Source organism: Ptychodera flava, chromosome 2, assembly GCF_041260155.1.
Source record: "Ptychodera flava strain L36383 chromosome 2, AS_Pfla_20210202, whole genome shotgun sequence".
Classification (NCBI taxonomy): Eukaryota; Metazoa; Hemichordata; class Enteropneusta; family Ptychoderidae; genus Ptychodera; species Ptychodera flava.
Window position 1 is genome coordinate 50,283,025 of NC_091929.1, and position 24,460 is coordinate 50,307,484.

Consider the following 24,460-nt stretch of genomic DNA (forward strand, 5'->3'; position numbering starts at 1 on the left):
AAATTGTTTAATTTTGCTACATCAAGTACAGAAACAAAAGCAACCACAGAAAAGTTATGATACAGCTTGTTGTCACACGTGATCCACTGCTGAAAACATTTCAATGGCACCGATTTCCTTTGTTCATAACCCTTGGCAGGTAAGCCTGCTTATATTATTAAAATGAGTCTGATTATTCACGATGACGTTTTGATGTTGATCAAGTAATCTGTATCTGTTTGATTACACAGCAGAGTCTTGTACAGCGTTACGAGATATGCCTTGTCAATAAAATGACGACCAAATTGCCAGTCGTCTTCCACGATTAACGAAGCCATAGTCATCAGAGGCAACTCACCTGATTAAATCGGAACTGACGTGAATTGAGAAATTTGCAAAAGATGAATTTGATATGTCTGATGATACCATCGTCTGCCTTGTTCGGTATGGTTTCACTAGCTTCCGAACTTTGAGAGAGATACAAGAACAAGATCTTCGTGAGTTGGACATTTTGCCTGGGCAGCGCTGTATACTACGTGAGGCGGTTACTTCCTTACACACTACCGATGAGGCGAATACATCTAGATCGAAAAACGGGTCATCCATCAACAGTCGGTTCGATCGCAGCTCAGACCGCGAAATCTTCATCCATCGATGAAAAAATTGGTGAGTCGGCCAACCGTGTCAACCTTAATGACGTAAACCCCATCAAATGGGAGAAAGGTCAGAATCAGCCACAGGTGATGTGCCCTCACTACAAGAACTGGATATTATAGATTGATTACTGAGTCGCCTTCTAACATCGTCGAAAAACGAAGCTAGTGAGTTAGGCCAAGTAATTAAATTCTTTGTTTTGCGTCCCCACCCGCGTAGGTTTTTAAGGTTTCCATGAAAAACATACACAGTGTATTTGAATAGGAAATTTTAGGACATGACCGCTTAGCTTTTGTGAACTAAAATTTTGTTACAATTTTTTATTTGCTGCAATCAAAGTACATTGTGTTAATTTTCTTATGTGTGTTTTTCAGCCGCTTAGACGCGTACCTTTTCCCATTTAGAGTGGACGCAAAACAAAGAATTTAATTACTTTGGCCTTATCGAAAATCGGTAACGTTTGCAATACTACAGCTTTCGCGCCAAAATATCTATCTGTACCACAGCCCATGAATTCATTCACCTTGACAACGGCAAACCAGCGAAAGAGTTTGACGAGATAAATCGGACTCATTTCTGGGAAGGAAAAATGAAGATTTTACGTGTTCTGGTCGATCAGAAATCTGACGAAGTTCATGGCTGTGTTCAGCATCTTGCTTCATTGCCAGTAAAGCAAATCAATACAAAGCCATTGCCTGCATTGTTAACAATAACACGTCCCCGGGTGTACAGGTGCTAAATTGGGACCTTCAAACTCGGATGCTAACAACGTCGCTTTTGGTCCAAATGACACTGTCGAACGATTGCGTACTCACAAAGGGAAAGAATCCGCAGCGGGGAAGGAGTGAAAACAAACGCTCGTTTGTTTGTTTGTTTTTTCTTGTATGTTCTTGCCATTTTTTTATTTTTCTTTTTTTTTATGCGTCTGGTCTTGGGAATCTTATTTCTTGCACTCCAGATGACCAGTGTTTTACTGCAACACTTGTGTATATTCAACTTTAGTTAGTCTAGAGTTCTATTTGCCACCTGTTGGCCCTTAGCTGGAACATTATGAGTAGTATAAGCCTGCTTATAATATTATAATGAGCCTTCTTATTCATGATGACGTTTTAAAGTTGGCCACGTGGTCTGTATCAGTTTGATTGCACATCGTTAGTCTTCTACAGCGTTACTAGTTTATGCCTTATCAATACCCCAATACTTCCAGACGTCTGGAGTTGTCACTCTTTTTCCTTGCACTCCAGATGACCAGTGGTTGACTGGAACACTGTGTTGTGTGTATTTATTTTAGTTATTCTCGAGTTCTATTTGCCACCTCTTGGCCCTTAACTGGAACATTATAGCACTTACATGATAACTTTTGAACTATATCTCATGCAAAGATACGCGTTGATATTTATCATGTTTTCTTGATTATCCTTAATAAGGCTGCAAGCTTTAAACAATCCGTGCATTTGTTTTTTATCTTTCTTCAATCTGACCAAGCGCACCACTGGCAGCTGTCATGCATAATTTGCTCTTATATTATCTTGTGGTGTTTTGAGTCACATTCGGACAAAACGAACTTTGAAAGGGGTGTCAAATTCAAACATCTCTCTTGCACCGGAAAAGAAACAAAATATCCAGGTCATTACATCTCTATACACCTCTATAAAGGTTTGCCTAATGTCTCTGTCACTGCTTTAGTAACTTGAATACATGAGCACCATTGTCTTCATCATAACATGGAAAGACTCTCCTTTACAAGTTGTTATGCTTCTCTTAAACGTTGGTATGGTGTGATGTACAACCTCAAAGCAGCGCAGGTACTGACAATATCTGCTCTCATCCTGCTTGCAAGTACAGTTTCTTTGACATGTTTCTACTACAAAGGAAATAACAGAAACAATTAGGTTTCCAACACATTCATATGCCACTACGGTTTGGATTACAGAAAACCACATGAAGGCCTACAAAGATTATAATACTTGAAGAAAAAACGTCCTGTATAAATTCCTGTCTGTGGATAATGTATGATTTCGATAGACTGCTTATTCCCGGTTGTAACGTACGTAATTTTTTTTCTAGACGATTGTCTTCATTGGTAGCAATACCAACTTATCTTATGAACATGCGTACCTTAGTTTGTCAGGACTTTGTCAGATAACTCCTTCATCCGATTTGTTATGGTTTATTTTTTCATTATTATGAACAGCTGAAAGTCTATTGGCTAGGATTTTTTACTCTAATCGGACAATACTTTTTTGTTCGAATTTGTTTTTGTGAAATGATATTGTTGTAAATAACTGCAGGAAAAGGTACTTCAAAAAATATTGTTACTTCTTTTTACATTAAAAGCTAACTGTCCAATTGGATATATTAGTTTCAGTAAATCTTTTAGATATATTTTCTAGAATTATTACATGACCAGCCTACGCGAAATGGTGCACTTCTCCCTTTGAAGCTTTTAAAATCGAAATGAAGTACCAATATATAAGCTCAAAGAAGTTTGCTGAGTATTTATGTAATCAATAGTATTATTTGCAGCAATTTAAAATATTTCGCCGGAACATTGTCCAGTAGTCATTACATTTACTTCATTATATATACAGTCATGCGCTCTTATTATACAGTTTGACAATAAACTTTGATTTATTCTGGATGTTATTGAGATTTGTAAATTACACTTCGATTGACATTCTCCTGCCCTTGTTATACCTCAGTATTCATAAATATCATCATAAGTAGCAAGTTATCAGAACATCAATAGTCTGGAACTAAATTACATGCAGAACTGAGAACTGGTTTTGCTCTGTTAACATAAAGATAATAATAACACAAATCAAGTAGATTGTAAATTTTGACTTTCAATATAAATGTAACAAGCATGAGGAATGGTGCCCGCTAGTTGCTTGCTCGGAGACGTAAAATGCCATAACTTGTAGGAATGACATCACTAAACTCTTTCAATTGATTTTTTAACTTTGTCTACAAAACATATGTCAAAGTCGTTTAACACAAGCTCATTGGTGCAAATTACTTATCATTGGATGTTGTTGTTCTGACAGGATATTTTATGGAGTACTTTTGATAAAAATTTTACAGAGCAAACATGGACCAAATGCTATGGTGGATATTGTGCAAAGTCTACAACTAGCAGTTGATGCAGAGAAAAATCTTAATTTGAGGTACAGTCAGTTAATGACCAATCACCTGCGTTGCTCGACAGGGAGGGATGGAAATAGGCAGAGAATTTTTGTTGCAAAAAAAGACTGATAACTATTCTGATTAGAGTTACGCTTTATGAATGTTACGTGAGAGAAAATGAACAAAAGGCTGAACTCAGCAGTTTCCTTTGAAACGAAATTTATTGCAAAAATACAACTAATCGCAAAGTTTACAGGCTACTTATCGCAGCTGAGATGGCACTAAGGCTCTTGTCAGAGTAATGTAAGTCAGTCAGATGAATGGACAGCCATTTTGCTTGCAGGCTTAAAATTTTACAACGACCGCAGAATAAATCCGGCGTAGCAGTAAAGGTCTTGCAAAGTCTTGAAATTAATACTGCTGGAGTTTCCAAAGTCTTGAAGTAACACGCAAGAGACACGATCCCAAATGTCTGACTGCAAGACTGCTGTCCGAGTATTTATACTTAAATGGTTATAAAGAGAATGTAAGAACACTCTAGAACTTCTATTGATATGCTAATTGCTGTTCCAAAATATCTCCACTTATAGTAAACACACGACTCATTGAATTTTCAGAACATTCCAAACACGACTAATTGAATTCAATGTCATGAAGTACAGTGACCTTAAGAATGTTCTAGATTAATTAAACTCAGGTCATGAGTGATGGGGGAAATGACCTACATAACACCTCCTCTTCAAAAAGAAACTTTTTCAAAGAAAAATCTTTGTTTTACAAATGTGAAGAACAATAAACTCTAAACACGAGAAATAGTCTGCAATTAAATTGTACCCGCCCTTGAAATACCTAATGTCAAGGTTAAACTCCTGTAGCATTAAACTCCATCTTAACAATCTCTGACTTTTGCCTTTCAATTTCTGCATGAAAACAAGGGGGTTGTGATCAATATAAACCATTATTGACTGATTTGAAGAAGTAACATAGCTCAAAATGTTGTAAAGCTAATATCAAAGATGAACACTCTTTTTCAAGTGTAGTCTCGGGGATTTGTTCAATTTCAAGTTCCGTGAAAGTAGCAAACAGGGTGATCTATCCCATGAATCTCTCTCTTGCAATAAAACAGCACCAGCAGCCGCATCACTAGCATCTAGAGCTTACTTGAATGGCGAATAGAAATCTGCTGCATGGTGCCGACAAGACTGTACGGGTCAGTCACAATCAGGGTGCTCTAGACAGATTTTGACTTGTTACACACTAATGTAAAACAATATTGTGCAAAATTTAATAAAACATTGTTCTCCAAATGAAACAACTAGTAGAACCTAAAAGGCCGCATCGAAAAAATTGTGTTTTTCGATGATTTTGACCTGTGTAGTAAAAAATACCCTAAAAGTGGGTCAAAATGAGTTTACGGCGTTTCATCTGAAAAGCACATTTTTTTACTTACTTTTGAAATTGTTAGATTAATTTTTCAATTGTTCAGTATATTTAAAGCATTAAATAGCATTTCTTCTTTCTTTTGCAAATTATTTCATCTGAATACATGGATTTGAATGAAAATGGCGTTATAAAAAGTGAAATTTGTGCGTCGTTAGGCTTTTCCTATATTGACAACAGCTTTATTTATCTTTCTATTATCACCTTGAAAACATTACCCTAGAATTTGTACGAAAACATCTATTTGATTACTAAATGTCGATAGGGTCAATGTATTGATTATGAATGACAAATCATGAAAGTTTTTTTGTCCCAAAATGTTGTAGTGTCCGTGACACCCTCATAACTTTCAGCCATATTCAGATAGTAGAGATCTGATGTCATTAGCCAAAGTGGCCCTGTTTGCCTTCCTTATGTGTTATAAAAATATAATCCATTTACCACTTGTATTTTTCAGTATATCAAAAACGGACCAAATGTAGTGTCCGTGACAGCCGTAGTGTCCGTGACACCAAATCCATACATTACTTGTTACCGTGATTTAAGCTGGTAATTCTATTGTTAACCAGCTGAAGTTATATTTTATAAGAGAGTAACTTAATTTTTGAGTAAGACATCAAATGAAATATATTAAACCAGTGAAAGATGCTTTATACATTTAAGATTGTAATGTTAAAAAACTGTCCTATGAAATAACGGTATAGGGGTTTAAAAAAAGGAACAGAAATAGTGTTATCAGTTATTTCCCAATATAACTTTAAGATAGAAATGTTATTTACAGTGAAATTAAGGCATAACACTTAACAAACTAATTTACTTTCACATTAAACCACTTTCCATTTGCAACTGGCTTCATGTCACGGACACTACACCTAACAAGTGGTTAACCATTTTTACTGCATTTACATTTAAATTCACCTGACATCTGAAGTAAACTTCATAGACCATAATAAATCCTTTTAAAAACAAAAGAAAATGTGTTTTTGAATTATATAAGGGGGGAAAGTGGTTGCAAATCTGACTATTTATGATGATGCTGCAGTAGTGTTGGCTCCAGTACAGATCTCTGTCAACAGTGATATATATAAGGGGAGGGTTTATGTCCCTTCAAAGTTTTTTTCTGTTTTAACTCTTTGTTTGCATTATAAGGCTGTATTATTAGTGTTTGATGAAATTTCAATCGTGTGTTGTTTGTTAAGGGAAAGCTATGGCGATATATAAGGGGAGTAAGTGGTTGCACATTTGACTATTTATCATGGTGCTGCAGTAGAGTTGGCTCCGTTACGGATCTATGTCAACAGTGATGTATATAAGGGGATGGTTTATATCCCTTAAAATTATTTTGTTTTAAGCCTTTGTTTACATTATAAGGCTGTATTATTAGAGTTTGACGAGATTTAATCGTGTGCTGGTTGTTAAGGGAAAGCTATGGTGAGACATCTATCATGTGGTGTCTATTGAATGCTGTGATCCTGAAATCTGTTGCAAAACCGTGTGTGGTTTCTCCTTAGTCGCAAAATTCTGTCTTTCCTAAGTTTTTGTGTCAGATATTTTGTTGTTTTTGTTATACTTGTTGATGTTAATGTTTTCACGTGTTATTGGCTTCAAATAATGACATCAATATTTCTATATTTTTATCGTGTTTTTGAGATTATTGTTAACGTTTTGTCTCTTTTTGTGAACTTTGTTTTGACAAGTGTGTCTTTTATGTTCTTGTTTCTTTTTATGGGTTATTACTGGGTTGTTTGGAAAAATGATTTTTAATTTTTTCGTCTTTTTCAAGTTCCTGCCAGTATTTTGCAACACTTTCTTCAAGCTTATAGGCGAGCGGCAGACACACCCATTTTTCACACTTAATGTACCTACCTTACATACGGCCACATCATACATCATTTGAAAGCTTATTATCTCTACTTCAAGAAAAATGACGATGTGGAGCTGCCAAGTAGGGCCATACCCCCCCTAATTTGCATAATTCACACGGGTATCCAATTTACATAAATGCGATATAAAATTAGAAATTTCATTGTCAACTACTCTAAACATACTTCTAAACTATCGAGTGATATATCAAATGAAAGGTATTTGCATGCAGAATACATCATAGATATCCAAAGAGATATTTAAATTTATTTCACTGAAATATTTCAATATTTATTGTGAAAAAAATATTTTCCCCTTTTGAATAACAATATTTTAAAAATTTTTACACATGCAGCCACATCATACAGCCACATCATATGTCATTTGAAAGCTTATTATCTCTCCTTTATGAAAATGGACAATGTTGAGCTGTCAAGTAGGGCTATAGCCCCTAATTTGCATAATTTACACGGGTACCCAATTTGCATAAATGCGATGTAAAATCTGAAATTTACTGTTAACTACTCTAAACATACTTCTAAACTATCGAGTGATATATCAAATGAAGGGTATTTGCATGTAAAATACAAATTTGATATCCAAAGACATATTGAAATTTATTTCACTGAAATATTTTCATATTTATATTGAACAAAATATTTTTCCCTTTTGAATAACAATATTTGAAAAAATTTAACACATACAGCCACATCATACAGCCACATCATACGTCATTTTAAAGCTTATTATCTCTACTTCAAGAAAATTGACAATATTGAGCTGTCAAGTACGGCCGTAGCCCCCTAATTTGCATAATTCACATTGTACGCAAATTACAGAAATGTGATATAACATTAGAAATTTATTAACTACTCTAAACGTACTTTAAACTATCGAGTGATATATTAAATGAAAGGTATTTGCATGTAGAATACAAAATAGATACCCAAAGAGATATTAAAATGATTTTATTGAATTTTTTTCATGATTATATCGAAATATCTATATTCCCTTTTGAATAATGATATTTTAATAATTTTAAGACGTACAACTACATCATACAGCCACATTATACGTCACTTGAATGCCTACTATCTCTGCTTCATGAAAATTGACGATATGCAGCTGCAAAATAGAGCCGTAATTATTTAATTTGCATAATGCACACGGGTACCTAATTTGCATGAGTCCGATATAAAATTATAAAAATCCAAGGTTATGTACTCTTCACTTGCTCTTAAACTATCGAATGATACATCAAATGAAAGGTATTGGCATGTAGAATAGAACTATGAATTCCAAACACATATCTAAAATATTCTTATTCAATATTTTTATTTGAATGGCGAATATCTTGACTTATTTTTAATATTAATAAAAGTGTGCAGTAAATACGAATAATGTCCACATTATGCAAAATAAGAATAAAATATATACAAAATAAGAATAATTCAGCTACACACAGAACAAATATCGCTCTGACTGAGATTCAGAGACAATGTATGATTTTCATTGGAACACAACACGAGCTTAATAAATTCACATCAAACATAAAAAATGCATCCTACTCTGAAATTTTCGAAAGCTCTTCTCAAAAAATCACATCTTTAGACCTCATTATTTTGAAGGTCATCGATGCAACACATTAAAATTCTCGACTTAAGAACACACACACACAAAACCAACAGATACCAGATTCCAATTCATGCAATCAAACGGCAGCATTCAAGGATTTGTTAAAGGCGAAACATTACGATACATTAGAACAATTATGCCACAACAATAAGATACAAAATACAAGATTTTTTCCGAGATAAAAGTAATGAAGTAAAAATAAAAAGTAAAAGTAATTCTAGATCTTTTTTGATTACTACTAACTTTAGAACAATCGGATGACATCTAATTGTTATTCGATTTTCATTGAATTGCCTTCGAAACCTTGAAATCGCAAAATGTAAAAGGGAACCAAAACATTTCCAGGTCCCCTATAGGCAGATCAAAACTTTCAAGTGCTCTTCTACTATCCCTCAAACTGTCGATTCCACCCCGGATTCCTCCGCCCCTCACCACCATTATTTGTGAACGTAGCCTAATCACATACATATGAAACAGAAATATAAGCGTTGCACCTATGCCAAACAACACCTACAACAGCTCGATCTCCGATTCACATGAGCATCCACAAACACAACCACAACCAGACCGAAACGGTATACATTCTAGCTTCCTTACTTGAACAAACTTAACTTCAGTGAAACAACGTGGTCAAGTAGTGCACACATTTCACCAACCGAAAATGAATTTTAAGCGACTGATGAAGACAACTCTATTCTCCAAAGGTAGCATCAAATGATCACAGTGTCGCAGTAGTCTCTCCACTCCAGTGCGGATTCAGGGCAGGATACGTAGATTAGGGGTACGTCTCGCCATGGGAAATCAACACTTTACACAAAACAGCCAAACATAACACACACAAAATTCAAACAACTATAAGATATGAACGATGTGTGGAGTTTGCTTTCTCTTATCACATGTCACCAGTTGTGTCTGCTGTCAAATTAATCTTCCATGCACAGTCAAGGCAGCTATAACTGTGGCAACCCTTTTACTCATGACAAAACTGTTTAAGAAGAGGATGATGAATTTGTAGAAATACTAGATGTACTGGAAATGCATGACACGGTATCTCCATGAATGACTTGGATCATGAATCATGCCATAACTTTGACTACAGCTTACTCTCACACATTGTTTCGGCCACATAGTTACTTTTCAACAACTACAATAGTGTCGTTAATGGGGATCTTTCTTTATGTTTGGACTTAATAGTAATTGGTGATATTTTCAAAATACATCTTTACAAAAAAATGTCGGCATTCAAATCATTAACCATACGATATATGTTAAATATATATATATATATATATATATATATATATATATATATATATATATATATATATATATATATATTAATGCTGTTGCCTTGGTTACAACATTACAAGAAAATGTTGGTTTACTTGAGTAACATTAAAAGGTTTTCATATGCTGTGAATGGGTATATTATACTCCAAACAAAGGGCATGTTTGGAGAAACACTCTCTGACCTACAAAAACTAGACATCGGTATCGGATAATAATGCAGACAAGAAGAGCTGTTTATGTTTTGAAACATACATTAAACCAAAAAAAATATTCATTTTCAGACCTCATTTCAGCAGTTTGTTCTCCATGTTCTATGCACTTTTTGCACATCATAATGCATGTGGTTGCATTGATACTGCTGTTAAAATTTTTTAAAATACCGTTATTCAAAAGGGAAAAATAACTTTTTTCACTACAAATATGAAAATATTTCAGTATAACCACTTTGTATATCTCTTTGGATATCAATTTTGTTTTTTACATGTACATACTTTTCATTTGATGTATCACTCGATAGTTTAGAAGTATGTTTAGAATAGTAAATGAATTTACTAATTTTATATTGCATTTATGCAAATTGCTTACCTGTGTAAATTGTGCAAATTTAGGGATACGGCCTCACTTGAAAGTTCAACATTGTCAATTTTCTTGAATGAGAGATAATAAGCTTTAAAATGACGTATGATGTGGCTGTATGATGTGGCTGTGTGTGATGAAATATTTATAATATTGTTATTCATAAGGGGAAAATATTTTTTCAATATTAATATGAAAATATTTCAGTGAAACCAATTTAAATATCTCTTTCGATATCCATTTCGTATTCTACATGCAAATACCTTTCATTTGATATATCGCTCGATAGTTTAGAAGTATGTTTAGAGAAGTGAACAATGAATTTGTAATTTTACATTGCATTTATGCAAATTGGATACCCTTGTAAATTATGCAAATTAGGGGCTACGGCCGTACTTGACAGTTCAACATTGTCAATTTTCTTGTAGTAGAGATAATAAGATTTCAAATAACATATGATGTGGCTGTATGTTGTAGCTGTATATGTTAAAATTTTTAAAATATTGTTATTCAAGAGAGGAAAATATTATTTTCAATATAAATATGAAAACATTTCGGTGAAAGCAATCTAAATATGTCTGTGAATGTCAAAGTTGTATTCTACATGCAAATACCTTTCATTTGATATATCACTCGATAGTTCAAAAGTATGTTTACAGTAGTTAACAGTGAATTTTCTAATTTTATATTGCACTTATGCAAATTGGGTACCGATGATAATTATGCAAATTAGAGGGTTACGGCCCTACTTGGCAGCTCCACATCGTCATTTTTCTTGAAGTAGAGATAAAAAGCTTTCAAATGATGTATGATGTGGCCGTATGTAAGGTGGGTACATTAAACTCCTAAAATAAGGCCCTTTTTGTTGGTTTGCCGCTCGCCTATTAGGGCTTTTGTTGAGAAGCTAGATAATTCTGCTGATAATTCACCTTTATAAGTGAAGCACATGGTACTACGTGTTGGTTAGATCATTTTTGATGACTCATGCAGTTCATAACTCCATTACTGATATTCATATCCTTCATGATTTTGTGTCGTCTGATCACTTTCCTCTCTGTGCAAACATACAAACTGGTAGATTAATTCGTTCTGATCCTTGCCAACATGGTATGCGCAGTTATAATAGCAGTTTTTATTGGAGTAAAGCGACCCCTCAAAATTTATTCATTTATGGAAACGAAACTGGGTTTTTGCTTCGTAATCTTGAAGTGCCATGTGATGTTTTTGCGTGCCGTGACCCAACTGAGACTTGATCACATGCGTGGATTACAGTCATTTTACTCGAATGTTGTTTCATGTTTGAAATTAGCTGCAATAGTTGTATTCCAACTTCATCATCCAGTGATTGTGGTTTTCATTTTGTCCCAGGATGGAATGAACATGTGCGTAAATTTCACAACTCTGCGCGGGATGCGTTCAAAATTTGGGTGGTAAATGGTAAGCCAAAATCAGGCCCACTCTTTCATCTTATGAGTAAAACTCGTGCTAAATTAAATCTGTCTTGCGATCTTGTAAAAGAAACGAAAACAAAGCTAGGGCGGAGTCCTTGGCCCATAATTTAACATGAGGGGGTACACGTAAGTTTTGAATTCTGTTCATAATGCAAAGGGTGGCATGCCGACTATTCCAACCAGTGTGAGCGGTTGTACTGGTCATGATAATATTGTTGATATGTAGAAAAAACATTATGAAAGTTTGCTTAATTCTGTCAAAACTATTCGTCATAAATCATCTGTTATGTCTTCGATAGACAGATGGGATTTCATAATCAAATGATGGTTACTGTCAGTGAGATTAAAGAATGTATAAACAAACTTGAAAAAGGTAAAGCCTGTGGTAACGATGGTATTGCTGCAGAGCATTTGATCTATGCTGATCAAGTCCTGTGTGTCATTTTGAGCCTTTGTTTTACTGGCTTTTTCGTCCATGGTTATTTACCAGATATGTTTATGCATGCAGTTATTTGTCCATTGTTAAAGACAAATCTAAGGATCCTACTTCGGTGGATAATTATAAGCCTCTGGCTTTGGTGACAGCGATTTCTAAACTTTTTGAATTGTGTATCTTATCACAAATTGAAACTTTACTTGTTACTAGTGATCTCCAGTTTGGCTTTAAAAGAAGTCATTCCACAGATATGTGTATTTTCAGACTTAAAGAAGTTGTAGATTTTTATAAGAGACATAATAAACCCATATTTTTGTGCTTCATGGATGCTACTAAGGCATTTGACAGGGTAAATCATTGACTTTGTTTAGAAAATTGATAAATAGGCGTATACCATTGTTTATAGTCCGTATTTTACAGTATTGGTATTCAATCAGTTATTTTTGTACGATGGGCTTCTGCTTTGTCAAACGTATTTAGTGTTATTAATGGCGTACGACAAGGCAGCAATCTCTCACCTATGCTCTTTGCTGTGTATGTAGACGATCAAAGTACAAAGCTACAATCAGCCTGTGTTTGATGCTGTTTGGTAAACACAGTTGTTAATCACCTATTTTATGCAGATGACTTAGTTTTGATTTGCCCCTCGGCAAAAGCATTACAAAAATTAATTTACATATGTGAACACTATGGGGACAAGCATGATATTGTTTTTCATCCCACTAAAACAGAATGTATGGCTATATTCCCGAGGTCTTGGAAACCTAACAGAATTCCTATCGTATTTTTATATGGAAAATCTCTTAAATTTGTTAACACTAAAAAATATCTTGGATATATTGTTTCTTCTTCGGGGGAAGACAACGCTGATATGCACAGGCAACTTCGATGTGTTTATGCTAGAGCTAATTGGATTGCACGCAATTTTAGCTGCTGTTCACAGATTGTGAAATGTACCCTTTTTAAAGCTTTTTGTATAGTATGTATTGTCTTAATGTTTGGTGTGAATAAAGTGCTAGACAGATGTCAACTCTAAAAGTGGCTTATCATAATGCATTGCGAATAATTTTTATCTTAAACGAGATGCGAGTATCAGTCACAATTTTGTATCAAGAAATATGTTGAATTTTGCTTCATTGCAACGAAAGTTACTATTGAACTTTTGCAAAAGATTAACAGAAAGCAAGGATTCTTTAATAATATATATTCTATAATAATAAATGAAACATGCATGGCAGCAATTCAAAAAATAACGCAGTAGTACCGAGAACAAAGAGTGTTTTATCGTTGAGGGCCGCTTTTTCTAGAGCCAAACGAGTCAAGTTCTCCGACTGTATGGCTCCAAATTGAATCTGAAATCAAAGACAATTCCAAACGCTTCTGGAGTTTTGTCCGTATAAAATGTAAAAAATAGTTCATTGCCCAGCAGTGTGTATCTGCATGACACACTAGCTGATACTCCTGACGCCATTGGTAATGCATTTAATTTAATTTTTCAATCTGTATTTACATCAGATGATGAAGTATTGAGAATGAATTTCCACCATTTCATCATATAATTACAGACCAACTTTCAAACATATCATTAAGTTATCAGGATGTTTCACATGAGCTAAATAGTATTGATGTTAAAAAAGCAGTAGGGCAGATCTTCCGTCTGGTGTCATCCTGAAAGCATGTTCTCATGAACTTGCTACTCCATTATGTATCATCTTCAACAGGTCTTTGCATTTGGGAGTCTTTCCTCAAGCATTCAAAGTTGCAAATGTTACACCAGTTTATAAATCAGGCGACAAATCAAAGGTAGTTAACTACCGTCCAATATCTCTTTTGCCATTAGTTTCTAAAGTTTTTGAGAAAGTAGTTTATGCTCGCCTGTTTCCCCATGTCAGGGAATATATTTCAGAATCCCAACATGGATTTATGAAAGGTCGGTCAACTCAAACAAATTTAGTAAGTTATGTTGATTTTATTACAGAAGCTATCGATCAGAAATTTCAGGTAGACAGCATTTATACTGATTTCAGTAATCCTTTCGACACTGTATCACAGTCCTTATTGTCACATGAACTGAGCAGATATGGTTTCACCGGCAGCGTTTTGTCCTGGCTTACATCGTACCTCCGTAACAGAACACAACGTGAAGTTATCAATGGTCACATGTCATCACCATGTGATGTCACGTCAGGTGTACCCCAAGGTTCATTAATTTGGCCACTGTTTTTTTTTAAATTTAATTTAATTTATTGTTTAAAGACCACTACACACCTTGTCTCAGTGGTCTGTACATTACAGAAAATTACTGGAAGAACTAAAATAATGCAGAAAATACAAAATAACTCACAGAGGAAAGAGTGTAATTAAAAACAATCGATAAAATCAAGCAAGCTAAAATCTAGACTAGAGGATCCTACCTAAAAACAGCAAAGAAAGTATTTTAAAAAATTTAACTAAAAATGATAAAAAATAAATAAACTATAAAACATGCAGGTAAAAATCATATCCAAGTCAACAGTAGCATTGACGAAAAATAATGGTTTTAAAAGACTTCTTAAAAAGAGCGAATTTCTTTATCATCCTAAGTTCGGGCGGCAAACTATTCCACAGTTTAGGAGCATACACGCTAAAAGCTCTGTCAACATAGTTCTAGAAAGTTGTTTCCCGTGATCTTTGACAGAAAAGGGATTCAATCTTACACCGACACTCCTTCTGGTATTATGTATTGGGATATCAATTGTTACTAGTTCTGATAAGTAATTTGAACGAATTCATCTTGATGGACAATTTTAAAAACCAAACAAAGAATTTTAAAACGGATTCGTTCTTCTTCTGGAGCCAATGTAAATCCTTGAGTATAGATGTCATATCAATGTGACGTCCCATCTTCCGTCCAGTTACCAAACGAGCAGCAGAGTTCTGAATGTGTTGAAGCTTGCTCAATTTATATGCAGGAAGGCCAAAAGTAGACTGTTACAATAATCTAACTTCGATGTGACAAAAGCGTGAACCAATTTTCAGCACTGGGCTGGTCTAACAATTTTCTAATTTTACTTATCCGCCAAAGTGAATGAGATGCCACCCTACAAACATAGCGAATATGCTCGTCCATGAGACCGAACGAGTCAAGCATTACGCCAAGGTCACGTACAACAGTGGATGGCGAAATCGTGGCCTCACCTATTCGTACATTCATAGAACCAAATTGTGAACCAACCGTACAATTTCGGGGTGTAAACCAGACAACCTCTGTCTTCCCGTCATTAAGTGCCAACTTATTGGACATCATCCAATTACGAATTTCATCGACGCATGCTTCTATACGCTGAACAATAGTGGAGCTGGTAAGGATGTCACAAGCAATGTACAATCCAGAATCATCTGAAGTTCCTGTTGAACTGTTGTTCATTCTGTATGTCAATGACTTGCCAGACATTGTTAATTGCCATGGATCATCACTGTGTTCAATGTATGCTGACGACGCTAAAATTTATCGCACAATTAGCACACAAAGGGATTGTATTTCCCTCCAAGCAGACATTGATAACGTTTACAATGGTGCAATACATGGAAATTAAAGCTCAATAACGGGAAGTGCAGCATTATTACATTTACAACAAAAAAGAAACGGATCACCTATAATTACAGTATTGCTGGTGGGCCACTAGCCCGCGTTCATAGTGTTAAAGATCTTGGTATTCTTCTTACCTCGAACATGTGTTTTTAATACTCACATTGATAGTATTGTTAGAAAAGCTTTAGAATGATGGGTTTTATTAAGCGTACGTACGCTAACTTTTCAAATATATCTACTCTGAGGTCTTTGTATGTGAGCCACGTGAGAAGCCGCCTATAATACTGCAGTGTTATATGGTCTCCATGGCAACCCTTACCGAAATGACAAAGTGAAAACTAGCTTCTAGCATGCCAGATTCATAAACAGTTCATGATAGTTGGAAATCAATATGCCTAAAAGGTATTTTCAAATAGCTACTGAAGTGTTTAAGCCCAGGGACACTTCTGTTCGTGCTGAGTATACATATACCATACATGTTTTTTTTTTTGCATTCATGTTTGAAACGGGTAAGTCTGAGAGCGGATTTCAGGTCAGGCACTGTTTACATGAGATAAATATGTTTAATATAGGCATATTGCTGACTTAGTTTTTTTCTGAAGGGCAGTTTTATAAAATATAGCACACTTTATCTGTAGAAACCTGCATACCAAATATCATAGCTATCAGACTCGTAATTTTTGAGAAACCCTTTTCGACGAACAAATTGTAAAAAATTCCCAAATTACAAAATTGTAGATTTCGTCATCGTTTGAAAGACTCATCACATTTTTATTATCCCCATTAACCCGCATACCAAATATCAAAGCTATAAGGCAAGTAGTTTTGGCGAAAACAATAGTTTGACCAAAGTTTGACCAAAATTAAATCACATAACATTGATAATTTTGAGTGGTAACAAAAAATGTCATCTTTGTTTGTAAACATTCATTGTTTAAATTTACGACACATATTCACGAGCACTGGACCAATAAGATCTTCATGTAGATTTGGTTTTTGTTTTCAACATCGAGTGACTTGAAAGCAGTTACTGTCAGAGTCGAAAATACCATGTGGTTAATTGTCAGCCCTACGACACAAACAAATTGAGTTTCAGTAGTGATATTCAGTCGTCGATAGAGCCACGGTCACTCTACGTTATAGCATGGAGGTAGAAAGAGGGGGCTTACTTCCGGGTTTACAAGAATGCCTCGCTGCAAAACTAAAGTTTGCTTAAATTATATTCCCTTAACGAAGAATTAGTTTCTAGTAGTCTTTAAAAGCATCTTGAGTAACTTTCACGAAATATTTCAAGGATGGACGCACGAAATACATTAGATTTGTACTTACTCTATGCTCACTGCGCGATTGAATGAGTCTATCAAGGGTACACAGCTGACTTCGTGTCAAAGGTAAGTCATGTGATGTCAGAGGTCATTAAATGAACACCTTAAAAACGCTTGTTTTTGTTCTAAACAAAGAATCGTAACCGTAATTGTCGTATAAATTGTGTGCACAGAAATTTCAATTAGTTGCCAAAAAATCCCAGCGAATCGAATCTTCTGATCGCAAGTAAAACGGGGTCGACGCTTGACTTCCGTTATGAACCAGAACGAGGCTTGATCAGTTTGAACGTCAATTTGAACTGCCACGTCGACAGGTAGCAGCTGCCGGTGTCAGCTCCGTTGCTGTGAAATCGCTGTCATTTTTACACAAGAAATCATGACTTTGGTGTGTTGTGAGAACGATTCAGACGTCAGAAAATGAGTTGAGTCTGTAAAATACCATTGTAGCGGATTCCTCTGCATGTCCTGGAAGACTGGCGAACTCGACACGGCGTCACTGCATGAGTTTGTACCACAAGTGGTTGACACGAATTCAAATGTTGCCATGTAATGGCAGCAGAATGATGACAAAACCACCCTTGATGCCATCTACATTACTCAGGGTAAGTGTAGCTTTAGCCCTGCGGACAGGTCTGTGTGTTCCTGGCGTTGTACAGCCACAGCCCTGCAACGGTCTATGGAGATAACTGTGTTCTTGCAGGGAGATTCAAAATGGCGACCTCCATGGGCAAAGTGGTAAACACCTGTCGAGTACGTTATGTTTCAGAAAACGAACGGCTTTGGACGTTAGGAGAAGTGCATCGCATCTTTTCTTGGGTCGGTTAGGAGGTAAAGGTAGGCAGGGAAAGGATTTTGCCCCGATAGAGCAGAATTTAGGCAAAAAAGACCGTGTTTTCGTTGCAGTCCGGATCAGCCCCAGTTATCTCCATAGACCGTTGCAAGGCTGTGGTCGAACCCATATAACGCCGAGAACACACAGACCTGTATGCAGGGCTACTGTTGCTAAATCATTTGTATTTCTGTGTTGTTATAAAATGCATTGGCAAAATTGAATTCAGTCAGACAGCCAGGCCAAGATTTGTGGTTAATTTTTCTATGGTTGGTACTTGTAACTTGGGGGCAAGTTTTAGCGTTTTTGGTCAAAAAATCATTTTGTTTTGAAAATTTATATTCACGATCCTTGGGTTGACCTCTGTCAGATTTATTAAAATTGTGGTGATATTTATTTATCTGTGTTTTTGGCAATTTCTCTTATTTTTCTTGCTCTGCTGTCTAGGATTCGGAACTTATCAAACAGGCTACTTTCTCAGTTGTCATCTGTCCATCTGTCGTCCATCAAAAAGTCAAATTCCAAAGCTGGGAAGCAAGGGGCTGTGCTATCACCATGTGTGTCGATCAAAGGCTGATGATAGGGGCAGAGTAGTTTTTGAAAGACAAGATATGACAGAATATTTCCTGAGAATTGATAAACTTAACAATAAATCAGGCTACAAAAATAACAAATTGTAAATGGCATTTACTTTTTTCCCGTAAATTTTTATATTTGTTCTCAATTTATGAACATTATGAGCGACAGCGAATGCACAGATGATAGGTTTTTTTTGTAGACGAAATATTTCATTAGAGCAAGCAGATTATTTCAGTATACTAATGTATAACTGGACAGATTTCATTTATCAACAGTAACAATAGTGATTACACGTGTGAAGGACATGTTTTCAAACAATGCACAGTACTTTTTAAGGATTCTGTGGGGAGCAGAATATAAACATCAAAGGCACTATTACTAATCATGTGTTTATAATAATGTACTTCACCTTTTTTCTCAAACAGAGCTTTGTTTCACAAAAGTAAACAACTACGAGCTGGGTATCAAAGACTGACCCATAACCTTGAAGCATTAAATGGTAAGTAAAATTCAACCTTAGGATTCCTAAATGAATAGTACTCTCAGTGAGTCTGTGCAACTCGAGCTTGGCTTAAAGAGGGAGTTTTCCAGGGGTGATATTTACATATGTTCTCGCTTGAAGGTCAATTATTCCGGAAAAGCCATTTATAACTTGCGCAGATTTTTACAAATAAGATAAACTCTGTGGCAGAAGTTGCATTATAGGGCTTCATCATGGGAAAAGCTGCCAAGATTGGTGCTTTCATCAGGTCATATGGCAGGGACCATCTTCCAATGGGTATGGCATTGTCATTCACGTTTACACCAGGCTTTGTGTATTTACATAACTATTGTGTATTTTTTTGATTTGAAATTGTGACTCACCCCACTATACGATTATTTTTAATTATTTTGTTTATTATTTGTATATTGGGGTGAGTCACAACTTCTAACCCCCAAAATTGCATTTCTCTGGCTGCATCATTTGTATGACTGATCCTCATTACCAAAAAGTCAATTCCTAAGTTGGCGGCTTCTGTGCAAGTCCCTGCTGGGTCACTTTTCATTTCATTTACCACATTTACCATGCAAATACTCACAGCCTTGCATGAATGTGAGAGAGAGCTGACAATGCCATACCAATCAGAAGATGCCCCCTGCCATATCATTTGATGAAAGCGCCAAGCTTGGTCTATTTTTCATCATTCAAAATAAATTTAGTTGATGACGCCCAAAAATGCAACTTCTGCCACTATTTTTATCCATTTTTGTAAAAATTATCAAGTTATAAATGGCAAAAATGGCAATTCTTGAATAAGTGACCAAAAACAAATATTAAAAATCTTCTTTGGTGAACTCGCCTTTAATACAAAACCTACCTTTTTCCTATGCTGCGTTCCAATTTGATTTGAGAACGTTCATGTACATATGCAATGAAGTGTACTCAAACCAAATGAGTGGACGTTACATAGTAGACTGTGTATAATTTTAATTGAATTATACCAATAAACATTTACTTCGCTTGAACCTTTGCAAATCATACAATATTGACTCATGAAGTTTAAATTAGTTATAACATACTTATAATACTTGGATAAAATGTTCTGGCATATATACATTAAGATCAAGTACAGATCAATTTTTATGGCAACATTTCTGTCTTATTCCGTACACGAATAACTTTAAAGATTCATTGACTTAATAAAGAGGGAAATCAACATTTTTTCCTTGGGATTAATCACCTGAAAAAATAAATTTTGTTTTATGTCATTGATTCTACTGTCTATGAATATACTACTAGTTTGAAGGTATTTGCAATATGAACAGATTTATACTTGTACAACAAATCACATTGAATCATTCGCAAATTGAGGGTATATAATAGTTTCTTTATTCTACTCCATGCAAATTTCATTCTTCAATGTTTGATAGCTGTTGAAAGAGTCAAAATTGTCAGCTTTTAGCAATTCTAACATATTACATATTTTTAGTCCCCACGGACACTGTCCGGGGGGACTTATAGGTTTGGTCATGTCCGTCCATGCGTCCGTCCGTTCACGCAGATATCTCAGACATGCCCAGGTCAATTTCTTTCAAACTTTGCACAAGGATAGTACCTTACCCCATACAGATGCACGTCGATTTGTTTCACAATGCGATCAAATTTGGCCGTGTTAGAGGACTTTTTAGTTTTCATCTCCATAGACTCCTATGTATAAGGCAGTCTCCATAGACTCCCATGTACAAGGCAGTCCATAGACTCCCATGTATAAGGCAGTCCATAGACTCCCATGTATAAGGCAGTCCATAGACTCCCATGTATAAGGCCAAGAAAAATAAAAATTTAGTTTCTCATCGTATTCATATTGCAAAAAGGATGCAGTGACACAGTTTTTAGTCCCCATGGATGAAGTCCAGGGGGCTTATAGATTGGGTCATGTCCGTCCGTGAGTCCATCCGTTCAAGCAGATATCTCAGATATTTTGACAAAATGTCACGTGACCTTGGTGACCTTTGACCTCAAATATATATATTTGTCCATAACTCAGTAACCACAAGTGCTACACCCTTCATATATGGTATGATGGGACAGCTTATGACGCCACATATTGTACCTCATTAATTATGCGCATATCTAATTTTGAGCAAGCCAATCGAGCTAGAGGTCTGATTTTTCGTATATAGGGATAAGTTAGCAATACAATTTTTTTGACAAAATGTCATGTGACCTCGGTGACCTTTGACCTCAAATATACATATTTGTCCATAACTCAGTAACCACACCCTTCATGTATGGTATGATGGGACACTTTATGACGCCAAATATTGTACCTCATTAATTATGCACATATCTAATTTTGAGCGAGCCAATAGAGCTAGAGGTCTGATTTTTGGTATACTGGGATAACTTAGCAATACAATTTTTTTGACAAAATGTCACATGACCTTGGTGACCTTTGACCTCAAATATACATATTTGTCCATAGCTCAGTAACCACAAGTGCTACACCCTTCATGTATGGTATGATGGGACAGCTTATGACGCCACATATTGTACCTCATTCATTATGCGCATATCTAATTTTGAGCAAGCCAATCGAGCTAGAGGTCTGATTTTTGGTATATAGGGATAACTTTGCAATACAATTTTTTTGACAAAATGTCATGTGACCTTGGTGACCTTTGACCTCAAATATACATATTTGTCCATAACTCAGTAAACACAAGTGCTACACCCTTCATGTATGGTATGATGGGACACTTAATGACGCCACATATTGTACCTCATTAATTATGCACATATCTAATTTTGAGCGAGCCAATAGAGCTAGAGGTCTGATTTTTGGTGTATAGGGATAACTTAGCAATACAATTTTTTTTCAAAATGTCACGTGACCTTGATGACCTTAGACCTTGATTATACATATATATGCATAACTCAGTAACCACAAGTTCTATAAGCTTCAATTTTGATAGGATATTAGACCTTCAGATTTCACATCTCGTACCTCATTTATTATGCACATATGTATTTCTTGGCTGGCCAACACAGCTAGAGGTCTGATCTTTATTCCCGATTTAGAACCATAACTTAGACATGCCTCTTTTTATAGATTGGGAAAAATGACATAAACCTATGTGCCTATAGATGTGAAATTATACACTCCAGCGATACTTTTTAATGACCACATTTCCCTGCCCCATCAAGACTAATACTCCTTTTACAAGTGGGGACTATGTCATTGAAAATGACTTGTTGTTATAAACTTAATAAGGTTTATATCTTACTTGATGTTTTTTTATTTTTTCAGCTTATGCATAGGACAACCTCAAGATGACAGGTCAAGCAATAACTGAAACAGACAATCACAGCTTACACTTTTAAACAGAGCTCACGGTCATGGCAATATGAAGTTCTTGACTTTATGGACACTTGAACATTTTTTCAACTTAAAAGTTTGATGTTGATTATGTTGATCGGCTTCCAAAGTCTGGTGGATTAAATTTTATTCCTACCAACTTTTTTAGCTCTCGCATTATTTTTGTTTGTGCAGAAGAGTGTTCTGAAGTGGTAAGGTGATGGCAGTTTCTCAGCAGCAGTGATAAAAACGTTTCAAGTTGTTGGGGTGACTATAATTCAGAGTGCAGAAGGTAGGTTGATTTTATAAAGCACAGCATTAGGAAATCTGCCCAGCAGAGAGGCAGCTAATTGCCAGGCAGAGTGGCAGCTTACCTGTTAATCTTTCCAGAAGAGATCCAGAAAATCTAATCCTGGGCTCTCCGGGAAAGATTTTCCAGGAGCTCTTGTGCCCTTGAGGGACCTTCATGGAAGAGGATAGATTCTTGATTGCAAACATGTCAGAGATGTGTTGTGTTCATGTAACAAACATGTTGAACAGCATAGATTTCAAGCCATACATGTTTCCAACATGTATTGTTCATGTCGTCAATACATAACGAAAAGTTAAAATCAATATGGTCAGACACATGTTTTGAAACCTGTAGGTAACATGTATATGACACATGTTTCTTACAAGTAAGAAACACAATGTAAATGGGTATCATTTCGGTAAGGGATGTAACACAAATTGATAAAATCGAACAAGTGCCGCAAAAGTTTATTAAATTTTTATGCTTTAAATCAAATCTGCAATATACTTCAGCAGAGTATTATTCTCGCATTACCGGGTTTAAGCTTCCCCCACTGGTAAGGAGGAGTAAATTTTTAGATGGCACTTTTGTTTTCAAACTTGTCAATGCACACTATAATTGCTCGTCCATTTTGTAAAAAATACCTTTTAACGTACTATGCAGACAGCTGCGTAATAGATACATTTTCCGCATCAGTGCCTCCAGAATTAATCTCAGGAAATACTCTCGAATTTTAAGATGTTCAAATACTATCAATGGAATCTTAAAAGATCATCCAAATATTGATTTATTTAGTTCTACTTTCACCTTTCGGCAAGCGCTGCAGGGTGCATGTTTTTACTAGTTTCCAGGAACTTTCCTTGATTGTTGTTTTTAACTACGTGTTAGTTAGTTATGATTGTTATGTCACTTTTTATTTTTTGCGTATAGTTTTCTTTTTATATGTTTAAGTTTTATTTTCTAGGTGCCTGTAAATGGGCTCTATGCCCGTTGGTCTACCTAAATAAATAAATAAATAAATAAATAAATAAATATATAATATACAGTTGCGTTAATTCTGATTTTTTACTTTAATTCAACTTTCTGGCAACATTGTAGGAATGTATTGTATTGGTATTTTCTGTAGCTTTTTCATTCATTTAAAAAAATTATTTCTCGCTGTAATGTTACTTTTTAATGTTATTCTTAGTATGGGCCGATGGCCTGAAATAAAGGTAATAATAATAATAATATTCAACAATAAATTCTACCGCCAAATATGTGGCTGTTTAATGGGCTGAAATGCATTGCTTGAGATTACCATTGAGATTGATTTCATTTCATACACTGGAAATGAAAATCATCACTAAATACCAAAATGTGATTCACTTCTGGAAAAGATTCAGAAATGACATTTTCATAATTTTAACTGGAACACAAAACCAACTGGCAGAGTTCGGCCATAGAATAAACAGAGTGCACCCAACATTAAATTTACAGTTAAGAAATCACTAGAAAAAATAACTTTTCTCGACGTCAAAATTTTGAAGGGCAGGTTGTGTTACAGTAGGATTATTCCTATCCAAGTATGGCTTG

At 35.4% G+C, this 24,460-nt stretch overlaps 2 long non-coding RNA genes across 4 annotated transcripts in view; both read left to right on the plus strand.

Moving 5' to 3' along the window:
- The window catches only part of LOC139123281 (uncharacterized), a 417,909-nt gene that overhangs the window by 48,571 nt on the left and 344,878 nt on the right, over nt 1–24,460 (plus strand). The window lies entirely within an intron of this gene.
- LOC139123267 (uncharacterized) lies at nt 17,620–22,753 on the plus strand. The gene is made up of 3 exons (XR_011549626.1): nt 17,620–17,948; nt 19,180–19,253; nt 22,546–22,753. It is a non-coding gene; the product is annotated as an uncharacterized lncRNA (long non-coding RNA).